Source organism: Condylostylus longicornis, unplaced genomic scaffold, assembly GCF_029603195.1.
Source record: "Condylostylus longicornis isolate FDR11 unplaced genomic scaffold, ASM2960319v2 ptg000010l, whole genome shotgun sequence".
Classification (NCBI taxonomy): domain Eukaryota; kingdom Metazoa; phylum Arthropoda; class Insecta; order Diptera; family Dolichopodidae; genus Condylostylus; species Condylostylus longicornis.
In genome coordinates this window covers 11950985-11967177 of record NW_026577979.1, presented here as the reverse complement: position 1 = coordinate 11967177, position 16193 = coordinate 11950985, and positions in this window count along the sequence as shown.

Sequence of the window (16193 nt, the reverse complement as noted above, 5' to 3'; positions counted from 1 at the left end):
TCTCAAATTTATTTTAGTGCCACATATGAAATTAAATAATAGGTTGTTTTTCCCTGTTCACATTTTTGAAATTTATTTCTATTTGTTTAATATTTTTCCTTATTTGTTGGTTATTTGAAATTTCAAACTTTTATCATTTAGCTATATTAATTGGTGTTTAAACTTCATGTTTTTTATTTGATTAGCGGTATAGCGATTGGCGAATTTTTACAGAACTGTAGATATTCAGTTGTTGATGACAAAGTTGAGAAGATGTTAATTAAAAATGGTTGATTTATTGAAAATTAATGAAAATTTGAGTTGTTTTACCAAAATAATTGAAAGCAATCTAAATCTATGTATGCAAAATCCATAAAGAATAATTTTTTTTGTAATTAATATAATCTGAATTTTTCTTAGGAAAAATAATTAGAACGGAAAAACTTTTCCACAATAAATAATAATATTTATGAGTGTAGTGCGGTTTATAGAAAAATTCTAGTTGGATAGCAGTGCTGAAGTCACAGTTCAATATACATATATGTATAATCTTTGAGCCATATAATTGGATAACTTTAAGTTTGCTGCAGGTTGGAAAATATTCATTTTCAATTACTAATATATTCTACTGAATTACAAATAAGGTCCAAATAACGTTCGACCATTTAAAAAATAAAATCTTTGAAAATATTTTTTGTTCTTGAAAAAAAATCCACATGTCTTAAGAACTTACGACAGCCATAAACAAATGGTAATTTACACAAGAGACTAGCATAAAACACTAGTGGTCAGAGACAAAATTTTCCTTTTCTATAAAATCTTCGTGGTGTCGCTTAATACATTTTCTCTTTTCGCTACACTATCACTGTATTTTGCAACATACTTCAAAAACTGTTGACATTATATCTTTGTAATCCTTATATAAGGCGATGTATGTATGCTGAATAGACCACAAAAAATTATTTTTAAATAGGAAAATTTTTGAAAACAAAATTCATTAAGCCCACTCATATTGCATTGCCATGTAAATGTTATATGTATAATGCAATGAACAAAAAAAAAAAACAAAAACGAAAAAATAAGAAAAAAAAAAATTGAAAAATTGGAAACAGCAGCATCAGCTCTTTGGTGTTGCAAAATAAAACGATACAAGAGCAACAAAACAAGAAAACAAAAAAATAAATTAAAAAATGAAAGATTCGTTTAACAACCAACCAAATCAACCTGTTTTTTTTCTTTCTGTAAAGGAAAAGGATTTGATTAGAAATTTTCGAAATAAGAAAAACAAAACAAATAGTGGAATGTTAAAGGCATTTCCAATTTAAAATTCGTATCCTGTTTTTCTTTATTTTGCTCAATTTTTGTTTTTGTGGTGGACATTTCTGTTGCGAGTATAACGTATATGTGATTTTTAATTAAATTTTTGAGAGGACAAAGCGGCATTAATTTTTTGTTTTTAATTTTTTTTTTTTTGAAAATGTGACGATTTAATATGTGCAACGAAAACTTATTTTTAAATAAAAAACATAAATAGATTTTGCAATGTAGGCGGCGTGATTTGAAATTTTAGTAAAAAAAAAACTAGAAGGCAAATCCGTTCTGTAGAGGAAATGTTCCCCCTTATATTAGGATCAATACAACTATTGATATACGTGTCTGATCTTATGAGATTTAAAAAAGAAAAGCTTCCTCTAATCTCATTAAACTTTGAAAGAAAAGGTTTGTAATCTAAATTAAACTTTGAATACTTGATATTGGCTATAAAAAGGAATGGCTGCATTTGCAATATTTGTAAGCCACATTTTCTCTTTTTCGGAAAAATTTTAATTATATGTTTAGTGTGTGATTTTCAAAAATTTCTTCCAATTTTTTTCAAATTTTGTGTACTCCGACACAAAATAATCTAGCTGCGTCGTCAAACGTCATACTTCTATCATGAAAGGGCAAACTAAACGAGCGTATTTGAATTGAGTCATTAAAGTTTCAACAATAAAAGCACAAAAAAATTAACAAAATCATCAGCTAGAAGCAATAATTACAACGTTCTTTACGTAAACGCCGTAAAAAACGTGTTCATTTTTGCAATTTTAATAAAAATCAATTGGATAATGTTAGTGTGTAATGAAACTTCTAATATCTAATTAGAGAATTTTAGATTTTAATATTTTCAATAATAATAGTGCGAGCATAAAAAATTAAATTCATAAAATTAAAGAAACGCGAACAAAATAAAACTAACAAAAATAAAAAAATAAGTTTTTATTCCGTTTTTTCAAAAATAATAAAAGCAAAAAATCTTTTATTTTATCATTGATTTTTTAATGTTTTTAGTCTCATATTGTGCTTTTTCACAAACAACCTCTTACATAATATGATATTTAAGTTTATATAAATGACTGTCTTTGGCTCCAACATAACTTCGTTTGATTTCAGAAAAAAACTTCATTATTACAAATTTACATACGCGTGTACATGCATACAACAATATAAACTAACTATTTTTATTATTGAAAAATTATGCTTCATTATTTTTTCCAATGCATACATTCTAATTCACAAACATTGTAACGTACACAAAACCCAGTATACAATTGTAAAAATTTACACAAGTGTGCGTTCAAAATCATTCTAATAAACAAATTTATTTTGAAATTTTCCCAATTTTTTTCGGTTCTGGGTAGATTTTGTATAACCGTATATACTTAGAATACAAAATTACCGTATACAATCTTAGAAAACGGATATATTTTTTCCGATTCAATATTGTACACAGAAAAAAAAGAAAAAGGAAATGGCAAAAAACGTTGTAAAAAACTTATTGAACCGGCATTCTATAAGGCGATCCATATGTATTAGTGCGTAAATTTTTTATATATTCTATATACTCCCACATTCTCTTCTATATATTACAAGGTTCGATTGCAAGAGAAAACAAAAACTATTTTTCTATTGTTTTTATTCAATTTTACTTTTTCTTATTAGTACTGTTCTACAGTAGTGTGTGCGAATATATTGTAATTTCTGAATATTTACTTCCACCTATATATACAAATTTTGTGTAGATCCAAATGTACATGTTCCATAAAGTTTTTCTATAGTTTGTTTTTTAGTTTTTCAGTTCTTAGTTATTTGGTTTTGTTTGGCCTTTTCATCCTTGTATTTTTTGTTCAATTCGGACAGGCAATGTTGCATATCACTCAAGAATTTTTCATTGCATCTTTTCTTATATTTTTTTTTTGATTTCATCTATAAAGTATTCTTACTAATACTCATACAAAGTAATATTCTCCCACAATTATACTAGTGATATATAAGAATTGCAAGGATCATATAAAAAGTGAATTTGTGAGAGAAAAATTTTGTTTTTCTTTTGGGAAATAGAGAAAATTTTTATTATTGGAAATATGTAAGAATAATATATTTGTGCTAATATGTATGATATTGTATAGCTATGCATATAATAAAATATCCTTAGGTCATGTTATAAGAAGACTGCATGCGAAACTTACTTTTTTTTTCTTTTTTATTTTGTTGATGAAAAATGAATTTTTCGCATGACTGATATAAAATTTTTTGCCTTTTATGTATTATGAAAGTAGGGTGGTCGAGAAAAGTTATTACTGTCAAGTTATTTGAAGAGGAAAAATAGAAGTTTTATCAAAATAAAATCAAATTGAGGTTATTTGAGTTTTCTTGAAATTTAATAAGAATTGAAAAAATAAAAGTGATATACAATTAAACTTTAATAACGAATCGAATTGGACTCAATTTTTATAATCATAACACCAAATTTTATTCTAAATATTACTTATTTAATTATTAAGTTTCTAAAATGAATCATTCTTCAAAGTGAACGTAATAATTGTACAAAAAATATTCCGATTTTGTATTTTATAAAACTTGCTTATAGAAAATTTATATTGAATATATTGAAATAGTTTTAGAATAAAAAGAAGTTCATATTCAACTTTTTTGGGACCCCAACGGAGATGTTTTTGCTATATTGAAAGTAAATTAACATTTCAAATCATTTAATTGCAATTCGTTGTTTTAAACACAAAACATTTCGCATTTTCTTAAATTTTCGTTTACAATTTTAATACAAATTACCTAGCTAGACGCAATTACCTAGCTAGTTAATTCCATTGAATATTTTAGTCAGTTGAAATTTTTTCCTATGCCTAGAATAGTTATTATACTTAAAAATGAAGCGAAGCTCTTATGGAGGTGGTCTTGCTTTTATTTGCAAAATTCAATTCGCTAGTAATTGTTTATGGAAAAGTGAAAAATTTATGGTCCTTAGGTATTTTTGTTGATCAATAACTTTTGTAACTTGATTTTGCGTATTTTAAACTCCAACAGTTCCACACTATAACAACTTAATGCACTTGTAAAATCTTGTTTTTACTATTTTGATTTGGACTTAGAAAGTGTTCATACATAATATGCAATAACAAAATAGGTATATATTGCTAAATTTTTTTTATATGCGCCCCTTAACCCTTAAAATAAAGGTTGTCTTTATAGAAGGAAAATCATTAGTTTTATTTTTCCTTTTCTACTATTATTTTTGTCATATTTTGCTCCAATTACGCCCCCACCCCTTTCCCAAAAAAATGCTCCTGAATGAAGCATTGCCTATTTTACACTTTTCTCCCTAAAAATATATCTTAAATGAGAAAAAATTATTTTATATACTTTACGTTTATCTCATATAATTTAACCTCGTTTATTAATAAAAAGGAACAACAAAAAAAAAACAATTTTCTAAAAACAAAGAACAAGTAAATTCTTTTAATTTTTTTTGCTCAATCAGTCATCATTGACACCACAATAACTAACTTGCCACTACTTTTTTAATAAAATATCATCACTTTTATCATAGCCTCCCAAAAATTCTCTCTCTTTCATAAGAAAGAACACCTTATATAACTGTAACTGTTTTATATAACTGTTATATAGAAATTCCCTTTAGCTTTACTCCTACATTAATGAAACTATTTTTCTTCCCTTTAAATTTTGCCTTTATTCAATATTTTTGTTTTATTCTTCAAATCTCCTAATACTAACCAACATATTTCAAACAAAAAAAAAACCTAAAAAAAACCTATATTCATGTTCCAAACAGAGAAATGTCCTGCCGAATGCAATTTAAATTTTATACAAAAACTATTTGGATATTTTTATAATGAACCAAAAGAATAAGTATGGGCTGAATGTATACCGTTACCTACTTATAAAGAGGGTAGTATAGGGAACAAGAAGAAAACAAAAGAAATACAAGCAAACGAAAAGAAAGAGAGAGAGAGAGAAATACTGAGAATGCAAGGAGAAAAAAATTGTATTAAAAAAATATTGTGAAAAGGCTAGTGGTAATATGTAAAGACCATTTAAATAATAAACAAGAAAACCAAAAACAAAAACTAGAAACAAAAACAGAAAAACCAAAGACACAACCAATCAGATTATATTGGAGGTGTGGTCTTTATTATCAGCCCCCATATGCAACCCCATAAAATTGCATACATTCTATTCTCTACTTTTATATTTTTTGTTGTTGTTTTTCTATCTGTACTTACTCTTGCATTTTTTATCCGTGTTCACATTGAATATTTCGTATGATGATAAACAGAAACAACAGTACAGGAGTAAAAGTGCACCCTAATTTTCAATATACACTCGGTTCATATTTTTTAAGTTAATATGAAAGAATGAAGCAGAATTATAATAAAGAAAAAACAACCAAAAAAAAAATGCAAAAAAAAAAAACAAAATTATATGAAAAGAATGCAAGTACGGAAAAAGAAAAACAAAAAATTAAAATGTGTATGGAAACGAATTTGAACGGTAAAAAAGGACTTTTAGAGGACTTTTTCTCTACACTATTATAAATTTTTTCCTTTGGTTATGTTTTTTATTTTTAAATGCACATTATTTTTATATTTATTTCGTACAATATGTTTATTGCTTGCCGTTATCATTACGCTTATATTTTAAGCGTAATACAGTTAAATTCTTATATAGTTTCTATAGCCGGCATATAACGAAATTGTTTTTGTTATCCTTTAGAAAAAAAAAACAATGATGATAATGATTAAATAGAAAAATTGTTTTGAAGTTTTTGGCCTCTTATCTATTGTTTCATTTTCTTAATTCTATTATGCTTTTGTTCTATATGTTCTTTCCAATGTCCAAAATATTAAGGACATTAATACGAAAAAATAGCAAGAATCGAATTCTTTTTAAATTATTTTTGATTTTAAGGACGCCATTGAAATCTCTTGAAAAAGATTTTTCGAAAAGTTGACGGAGTAACGATTTGAGAAATTAATGTCAGAAATGCATATAATGTAAAAAAATAACGCAATTTATTATATAGTGATTGGGGTAATTCTGAGAAGCAAATCACTACGTTTAAACAATTTAATTACGGACACAAATCATTTACAGAATTGGTTTTTGTTCATGATAATAATATTTTCTCATTCACTACGCTAAATATCATACTATCATGGAATGAAATTCTTTTTAAATGGCATACCAATATATTATTCGCTAAACTTACGTCATTTTTTTAATATTACAAGCATGCATACAAGTGAGCTAACACACAAATCATATAAACTATACATATGTACATAATTCTTATAATTCTTTCTTTTAATCGAAAATATCCTCGTCCCCAAATTGCGTTTCTTGTTAGACACATGAATTTTTCTTCAAATATACAAACGCAATTTTAAAATGTTATAATATAACAAAATTTATGTTACGAGTACATATGGTATAACACTCATTTTCATTTCACTATACCGAATGCATAATATCTTATTATGTAACCTTCAAATGTGAGTATATACTGAGAAAAAACGTTCAATTATAAAAAGATAAAAAATAATAATAAGAGAAAAATATTTTCTATACATTTGAAACAGTAGAATAAGAAAGATAGTGAGGGTAGTTTTTTTATTGTTATAAATATTATACTACACATACAGTATGTACACGAACCCACATTATTAAGATATGAAGGTATTATTTTTGTATATAAAAGTGAAGTATATAAAAGTATGTAAAAGTGAATGCACCTCATACTATAAAGAGGGTTGCAATATATTTTTGTTGCTTTTTTTATTATTAATATTCTAGTTTGGTTGTTGTTTTTGGTGCAGTTGTTGTTGTTGATTTCATTTAAAAATTTTTGTTGTTCCCATGTTATTATATCTAATATTAAAATGTTTGTAATGCATTGTTGCTATTAAATTTAGATTTTTTTGTTTTTTTTTTGGCTTATATTCCTTTTTCATATTTTCAAATTGAGTTTTGTGTTTGCGTAGGTACCTATATTATATTGCTGTACACATCCATACACGTTCTTGTATATTATTATACAATATGCATAAATGTATGTATGTTACGTTTTATTTATATATTGTGTAAGCTCGATAATATAATGCGATATTTTAACGAAAACAAAAAAAAAAGAATAAAGTAGAAAAATAGGGTGAATAATAATTTGTATGCATGTATATCGAGGGTGGAAGGTTTGTAAAAAGAAAAAATAATAAAAGCATTATAAATAAAAAACAAAAAAAAATTATGGATAAAACAACATATTTGTTTTGTTTTTTTTTTATACGTTTGTTTGTGCAACCCTCTTTTTTATTTTTCCTTTCAATATTACAACAAAAAAAACCCCCGAATGCATTCAATAGAATAAAAATACTCATGTATGCGAGACTATGGTACTATTATGCATTTTGTGTAGAGCATTTGTAAAAGTGTACAAAAAGTTGAGGATGAGAAAAAAATAAATGTGTAGAAGGTTGGTTTTTCATATTTTCCTTTTTGCAACATCAATGCAATCGAAAAAAAAACAACAATATTTTGTAACGCACCGGCAGCCATAACTAAAAAGAGAAAAACAATAAAACAAACAGAAATAAAAGGAAGAAAAAAATATAAAAATTTGTAATGTTTTTATTTTTAGAAATGCAGAAGAGAAGAGAAAAATAAATAAAGAAGTAAGAAAAGAGAATAACAAAAATAGAAGAGAGAGAGAGAGAAATTTCTCTTCTATTACCGTTATCTTGTCATTTTATTTATTTTGTTTTTCTTTTCTAATTTTATTTAGTTTTTGATAGTTTTCTGAATTTGTTTTTGTTTCTCTTCTTGCGTTTTAAAGTTTTTTTTCCTTTTTTTTGTTTTCTCTTCAAATCGCATGCACTTTTATTGAACGTTCTTCTCATTTTTATTGTGAACGAATTTATTTATTTTTTTTTTTGTTTTTCATTATTTCTGAGTAGAGAAAAATGAACTGAAAAAACAAAATTTGAAAAATTATAATAAAATATAGAAAAATACAGAAAAATAAAAAAACAGAATGAAAAACAAGTTTATTTTTTGTTATTTTGGTAAAGATACGGATTTCATTAAATAACCTCTAGGCGTCCTTTAAAGGATAAATTCTTAGTTAGGTTATTACTTTTTTTTGTAGGAAAACAAATTGTTTTTTTTTTTTTTTTTAATTTTTCATACACATATACATATATATTTATATACAAAATATGTCCTATTACTATGTGTTTTTTGTACATACATAAATAATGTGCATATAGTACATACATATACATTTAAGCATATACAAATATTTTATTTTTTCATATTTAGTTTTTTTTGTATTATTTTTGTGCATTTTTTTGTATTTTCGATAGAAAAATAGTTTTGAAAAGGATTACGAAGAATCAGAGAAGGGAAAAAATGAATTTTATTTTTCTTATTTGGTGTATAAGAACAGTTAAGAATGAGATAAAAAAAAAACTAGTAACTGAGAATCAAGGGAAGGGAATGAATACTGTAAGCAATAAAAATAATAAAATAACAGAAAAAAAAAATAGAATATAAAAGAAAAACTCAACTTGAAAAGGTTATTTAGGGGTTGACGTTGTGTAATTAATGACATAAGAAGGACATTTTAATACTTTTTTTTTAATATTCCTTTTTTTTTTGAATTTTGTAAGCGTTTGCTTTTCTGTTTCGTCCTTTATTCAGAAATGAATGAATGTGAAAGATGGAAATGTACGTTTCTTTTTTTCTTGTTTCAAAAAAAAAAACAAAAACACTGAAAAAAATTGCAGTTCTTTGCTTTTTTGGTTTTGTTGTTTTTGTTTTTGTACATAAAAGTGGACATCGTTGTTTACGATTACATAAGGACGATAATAAATGAATCAAAAAATTTGTGTTATTTTTTATTTTTATACAATGCACAAATATAGTTCTTATATCGACTCTTATGCTTTAGTAGTTATTAACGTATAATTACTATGTTTTTCCATTTGTAATATAATATGAAAGGAATATTCCAAATTATTGTGATTATGAAATAAATGCCTTACTTAAGTTCTTGATCAAGCAGTTTAATACAAAATGTGTCTAACTCAGTTTAGTGTCAATGTGGAAATTTAAACAGAAAATTCGTTCAAATACAATTGAAAGTAATATTTTCCTAAAATTCTTTAAACGAAAACTTGTCCACTTAAGGGTTAATTAAGAGCTACTATTTATTTTTTAAGCAACTATATAAACTCATTTAATGGCATTTCAAAACCTGTGCTTCAAAGAGGGACACGGTAATTAAAAAAGTGAATCATTCTGAAATTAATGATAGATTTGTAAAAAAGTTGCCATACAATATATTTTTTTTCACTCAGGTTTACATAGCTTGTTACCCATGAATAATGAGCCACGACTAACGAGTAATGAGCGGGTCAAAAGTCTGTAAGTGTATATGAATAAATAATATAAACTTTCCGCATTATTTTGCACAGTTTTTTTGAGAAATATTACAAATAATGCTAAAATGTTAAACTCCTCAAAAACATATTCAATTCATTTATGATTTATTTTACATGATTTTCTATTTTTGATAAAAACTGCTCCCAGTTATGTCAAATTCGAATAATGATTATACAATAAGAATGATTAGAAACTCATTAGATACCCTAAAAGAGCTCGATCAACGTTTTATTTTGTCATTATATTATACGAACACAAAAAAAAAATTTATTGAATGGTCTTGCCATCCTAAATAAGAAAATGAAAATAAATTATTTTATAATTTATTTCTTTTGTTTTTGTTTCTTTTTTAGATTTGCAATTTTTTCATTTAACAAAAATAAAAAAGGATTCAATATTATCCTTTATGTTTTTTAGTAACCAAACTTTTGTGAAATATTTCTTGAAAGTAATGATTAACACGAAAAAAAATTTTTTTTAATATTTCTAAATTTTGATACTGTTTTCAAGTATACTTAACTGAATAAAAATTATGAGAGTATAAAATATTTGGGGAGTTCATGGTACGAAATTATAAAAACTATTTTCGGTTATTTCATTGTGGTAGGAATATTTAACTAAATTGCTTGGGTTTCATCATAGTTATTACTTTACAAATCATAACTTTAAGCCTAATAACTTTAATTATAATTTTAACTATTGATTAAATGCATACAATATTGAAATTTGGTACGAATAATTTCTTTCCTTTTCGTGAAATACAATTTTTATTTAAATATTCACATAAATTTTGATATGTTCGCGAAAGTTTTATAATAAAATTTAAAGTTTTTAAAAAATTGTTTTCTTTTAAAAAAATTTGTTGCGAATAAATTCATAAAATTTTACTTTAAACTAAAAAAAATCCCATAAAATAAAAGTTCTTGCTTTTCATTTTCATATTCATTTTTAAAAATAAGTATTTATAATTTCTATAAGACTATTCTTATGTTGAAATTTTGTAAAATAGGAAATTTGTATTTCAAATAATTTGTTTTAAATGAAAAATAAAAAAAATTTTTAAACCACCAAAAATTGTAATCAATTCAATAGAAATATTTTGAGTCCCCTTGATTTTATACAAAATTTGTCTATTTATGTTAAAATAAAAATAAAATTTATTCAAAAATAAAGAGTAATAAAAATAATTAAGAGTTTTGTGAATTCCAAAATTACTTCCAATGTCCAGTTTAATCTATTCAATACCGAAAATTATGTATTTTAAGTAGTTTCTCCCATAATTAATTAAACATTGAAATGGGCCACTGACTTTATTAATATTGCAAAAACAATTTTATTTTCATTTATTGAAATTTTTGTAAATAAAGGAGCTCTTAAACATTTTGTATTCTTGTAAAATTATTTATTTTGAGCACCAGTAAAAATTTATGTATAGGACGAAACACAAATGAGGAATGCATTCAAATTTATAAAATCAAATTCAATTTAATTTTTTAATATGGGTAAATTAAATTTAATTTTATTAAGATTTGGTTCCATTAAGTGAAAGTGGTTCCATGATAATTTTTTAACAAATATGTAAGTAGATTATGTTCTTTTTAATTATGAAGTGTCTACTCAAATTATTTTATATTTTGCAGTATAACAGAGTACGTAGTACTACTATTAAATGCTTATTTTATTTTAAGTAGATTAAGTACTAAAAACACAAAAAGTTATTTTTTTTTTTTTAATTTTATGTTGAATTTATTTTTGGAAATAAATTTTTTCAGAAATTCTGGAATTTTTAATTTTTGGAAAAGGTTGTAACCACTCTTTCGAATTTATTTGTAATATTTTGCTTGTATATTGTCCATTCTAACATCAAATATGAATAAATTGTACTTGATATTATTATATTGTAAATTATTATTTTTAATTATTTTATTATTAAATAATAATTAATAAAATATGGTTAACGCAAATGTGATTAAAAAAATTTTACCTATTATTTTCTTGATTTCTCACGAATTTGCGGAGTTCTGAAAACTACACTGTGCTGGTTTCCTGATTTCAAATCAAATTTTTTTCAAAAAAATTCAAAAAAAAAATTTTTGAAAAAAAAGTGCTCATTAGTTTTAGTTTGTCCGTGTGTCTGTTTAAAAAAGATCTACAGTTTTTAAGATAAATTACTGAAATTTATCTTAAAGGCTGTAGAAGGTGTATTTATAGGCAAAACACCTTTAGTAAAAGTTTATTTCTGTAGAAGATGTTTTGGAAAAAGTGTTTACTAGTTTCTTTCTGCCCGTCCGTCTGTCCGAGTGTCCGTTTACAAAACTTTTACACTTTTGAAGATAAAAAGCAGAAATTTACATAGACCTTTACTAGAAACTAATTTTCGTAAAACAAAATTTTTACTTATCTCCCCCCATTTTAGAAGTTATACCCCCTCAAAACCCTAAAAATGCCATTTTTCAACTATTTATTGTAGTATAACCATATGCATTTTTTAAATTTTTCAAACGCAGGAATATATTGGCTGGCTTCTCCAATCGCGGCATACTATACTTGAAGTTTAAAAAAACAAAATGGCCGCTAAAATTTACCATTATCTGAAGTCAGTTTTTTTCTAATTTTTGATCACGTTTTTCTTCTACACCGTTCGCTGTAGGAGCTTGAAATTTTTATATCGAGTAGACACGGATAAATAGTTCATTTCGTTAGAAGAAAAATTTTTCCACCTCCACCTCCTCTCAAGTTATCGCCTCACGAAATTCGTATAACTTGGCACGTTTTATTTGGGAAAGCGTAAGCTTTTTCAAATTTCTATAAGCGCAAAAAGCTAACGGTAAATTCCATGACATTAAAAAATATAATTATTTTTCTTAACTCACACAATTAACGCTTAAAATCGAGCATTATGTTAACCCCTCATTAAATTAATTTTTGTTTTATTTCAAAGACTGCATCATAAATCGTTCATCCTAAATATATGCAATCCTAGAAATAGTTTCGTTTATGAATGAAAATAATTTTAATAGTATATGGTAGGTATACATAGACTGTATTTAAAAGCAGAATTTTCACTTGTTGAAGGGAAAAGTGCCACAATACAAACCATTGGTTTGACTCAACTTTATTTAACTATTTATTGTAACGAAACCGTTTTTTAAACTTCGCAAGCACAATAAGGTAGCGACAATAAGATAATTAAAAGAGAAATTTTTTTCCACTTTCTAAAGTTATAGTCTCTTGAAATTTGTCTCTTGAAGCTGTTCCAAATTTCTATAAAAGGGAAAAGGTAACGATAAATGCTGTCAATATCAATTATTTGTTTTACTTTTTTAGCCGTGTAATTTAACAAAAATGTTCTATATTTTTTTTTATGCTCATCCCAAAAATATGCAATATATTCGTAAATTTTAGTATAGAAATAAAAGTAATTTAAATAATGTTATAAACTGTTTTTTAAAGCAATGTTTTTAGTTTTTTAAGTGAGAAGTGCTTTTGGTGCCATTGGTTTGATACAACTTTATTTCTTTTTATGTTTTTATTAAAAAAAAGTTCTTCAACTTTCAAAAAGTACACTCATGACGCAATAGTGGGTAACAAAACAATTAAACGACAAAATTAGAAAACCAGGAGATTGCCAAATAAGTGAAAATGCAGTCAAGATGATGCAATTATCCGGGGATTACTGTATAATTTTTCATACACTCAACAAAATCATATTAACGTTATTATAATTAATGCTTTACATACATACAAACTTTTAATTGTTGCATTAACATTAATACTCATAAACCTATTTTTTGTTACCTTTATAAAAATTAAATTATAATTTAAACGAGAAAAAAAATAGAGTTGACCTTGTCAACTCTGTGATACCCGTACGAATTTGTTATCCTATGTGCGAATAACTAATGTGCCATAACTAACTATGGGGCAGACTATGACTTTAAGTTGCCGTATTACCATATTAATTTATGCAAAATTTCAAAATACTGTGTGTGGCAAACTGCTATTGAAGTTGTATGGCAGCTACCAGAAAGAGCCAAGCAATTTTAACGAATTTTGTCAAGCACATCGGCCCCACTAATATACTCACTTGTGTGAAATCTCAATATCACAGCTTTTATAGTTTCTGAGATATAGTCAAATAACTTTTGAAGTTGTATGGCAGGTACCAGAAGGAGCCAAGTAATTTCAACGACTTTTATGAGACAAATTGGCCCTACTAATATATTCGTTTGTGTGAAATTTCAATACCATAGCTTTAATAGTTTCTGAAATATAGTCAAATAACTTTTGAAGTTGTATGGCAGGTACCAGAAGGAGCCAAGTAATTTCAACGACTTTTACCAGACACATCGGCCCTACTAATATATTCACTTGTGTGAAATCTCAATATCACAGCTTTTATAGTTTCTAAGATATAGCCAAATAACTTTTGAAGTTGTATGGCAGGTACCAGAAGGAGCCAAGTAATTTCAACGACTTTTATGGGGCATATTGGCCCTACTAATATATTCGTTTGTGTGAAATTTTAATATCATAACTTTTATAGTTTCTGAGATATAGCCAAATAAATTTTGAAGTTGTATGGCAGCTACCCGAACCGGTATCCCGATCATGTCCAATTTAAATAGGGTTCTGGCACTTACTACAATAAATCATTTGTGAAAATTTGGTGAACTTAGCTCAATTAGTTTTTGAGTTATCGTTCGGACGGACGGACGGACGGACGGACAGACAAAGCTAAATCAACTCAGAATTTGACGCTGATCAAAAACATACACTTGAGTCTATATCTAACACCGTTATTTCTTAGCGTTACAAACGGTAAGGCAAATTTAGTATACCCTTCGAACATACGTTCGTACGGGTATAAAAACAAAGAACAATTTTACTGTCACCTTGAATTCATTCATTTCATCTGATAATTTTGTTCATTTCGTTTTTCGCTACATCATAACTTTCTTTTTTTCAAGTTAATTAAACTTTTATACATACTAGTTTTTTTTTGTGTTAAAATCACAGAGTAGTAAAACTTAAACTTTAAAAGATCTTAAAGAATTTAGCAACTATTTTTATAAAAACTTTCTATATGTATGCATATAATATATATATATATATATATATATATACATGTACATATATATATATATATGTAGACGTAGATATGTACAAGTTCTATGTTATATGTTAAGAATACATAGCAATACATACTTTCATGTTATCTAATATAATGTGTGTCTCTTCATAGAAACTTTAATGGCCTTGTACACACTTTTATATAACATAATATCTGTACATATATATATATATATATATATATATATATATATATATATATATATATATATATATAGGTTATCTATAGATGAAAATTCTTGTACATAAAACACATTACTTTAAAAATAATTTCACTTTTATCAAATAAGAGTTTAAGGAATAAAAAAAATATTTATATATATATATACATTTACATTTATATTAAAATATAACTATATATACTTATAAAATATAACTTTTAGTTATGCAAGAGAGAAGAAAAACAACAAAAGAAATAGAAAAAAAATTATTTTCATTCATAATATCCGAGTTTTATTCATTGCTTCCTCTTTATATTATTATGCGAATATATGCATAATATACATACATAAAAAAGTATAATATTATAATAATATTTTATTTTAATATATGTATGTAAAATAATATTTATATTTCTGAACATCTATATACCTGTATGTATCATTGTTAAAGCATAAGATATTTCAGTTAAAAAATTCTTAAGTTCTCTAAAAGAAAAATTTGTTGTTTCGTGTATGTGCCAAAAATTTTAAGGGTAACCTTAGCTGTAACTAAGGACCACATTCATTTGTTTCATAATTTACGTGACAAGAAAATCAGTGACTATCACATAAATCATAATGTAATTTTAGAGTCTGAAGTCAAATTCCTCCTATTATGTAACTCCACCCTTGCTAGAGTAACCAAATTCAGACTCGAAAATGAAATCCTCAATTCAAAAAGTTGTAAATCTGGTTCGAAAAATGGTCTATCTAATTAAAAAATTAAGAGGTTCCTATAAAGAAGTACACTAGGGAACGAGACTAAAAATATTTTAAATAATTTTATTTTTTCATTAAAATAATTTTGTGTTGGTAAAAAATTGGATAGTATTCAACTCTTTTTATTGACATGACTATCAAGTACCAGACCTTTGTAGTTATTGAATTTTCGTAATATTTGCATTTAAAGTTACTAAACTTTTGTTTATAAAGAAATTTTTGAAATTAAAAATTCGAGAAGCCCAAGATTTGTAACACATTTCGAACACAATTGAAATTGTGTACTTAATAGTTTCACTCTATTAGTCCGTGTGTCTGCCCTTTCATGCGTTTGTTTATAAAACATTTGAATATCTATTGAAATAG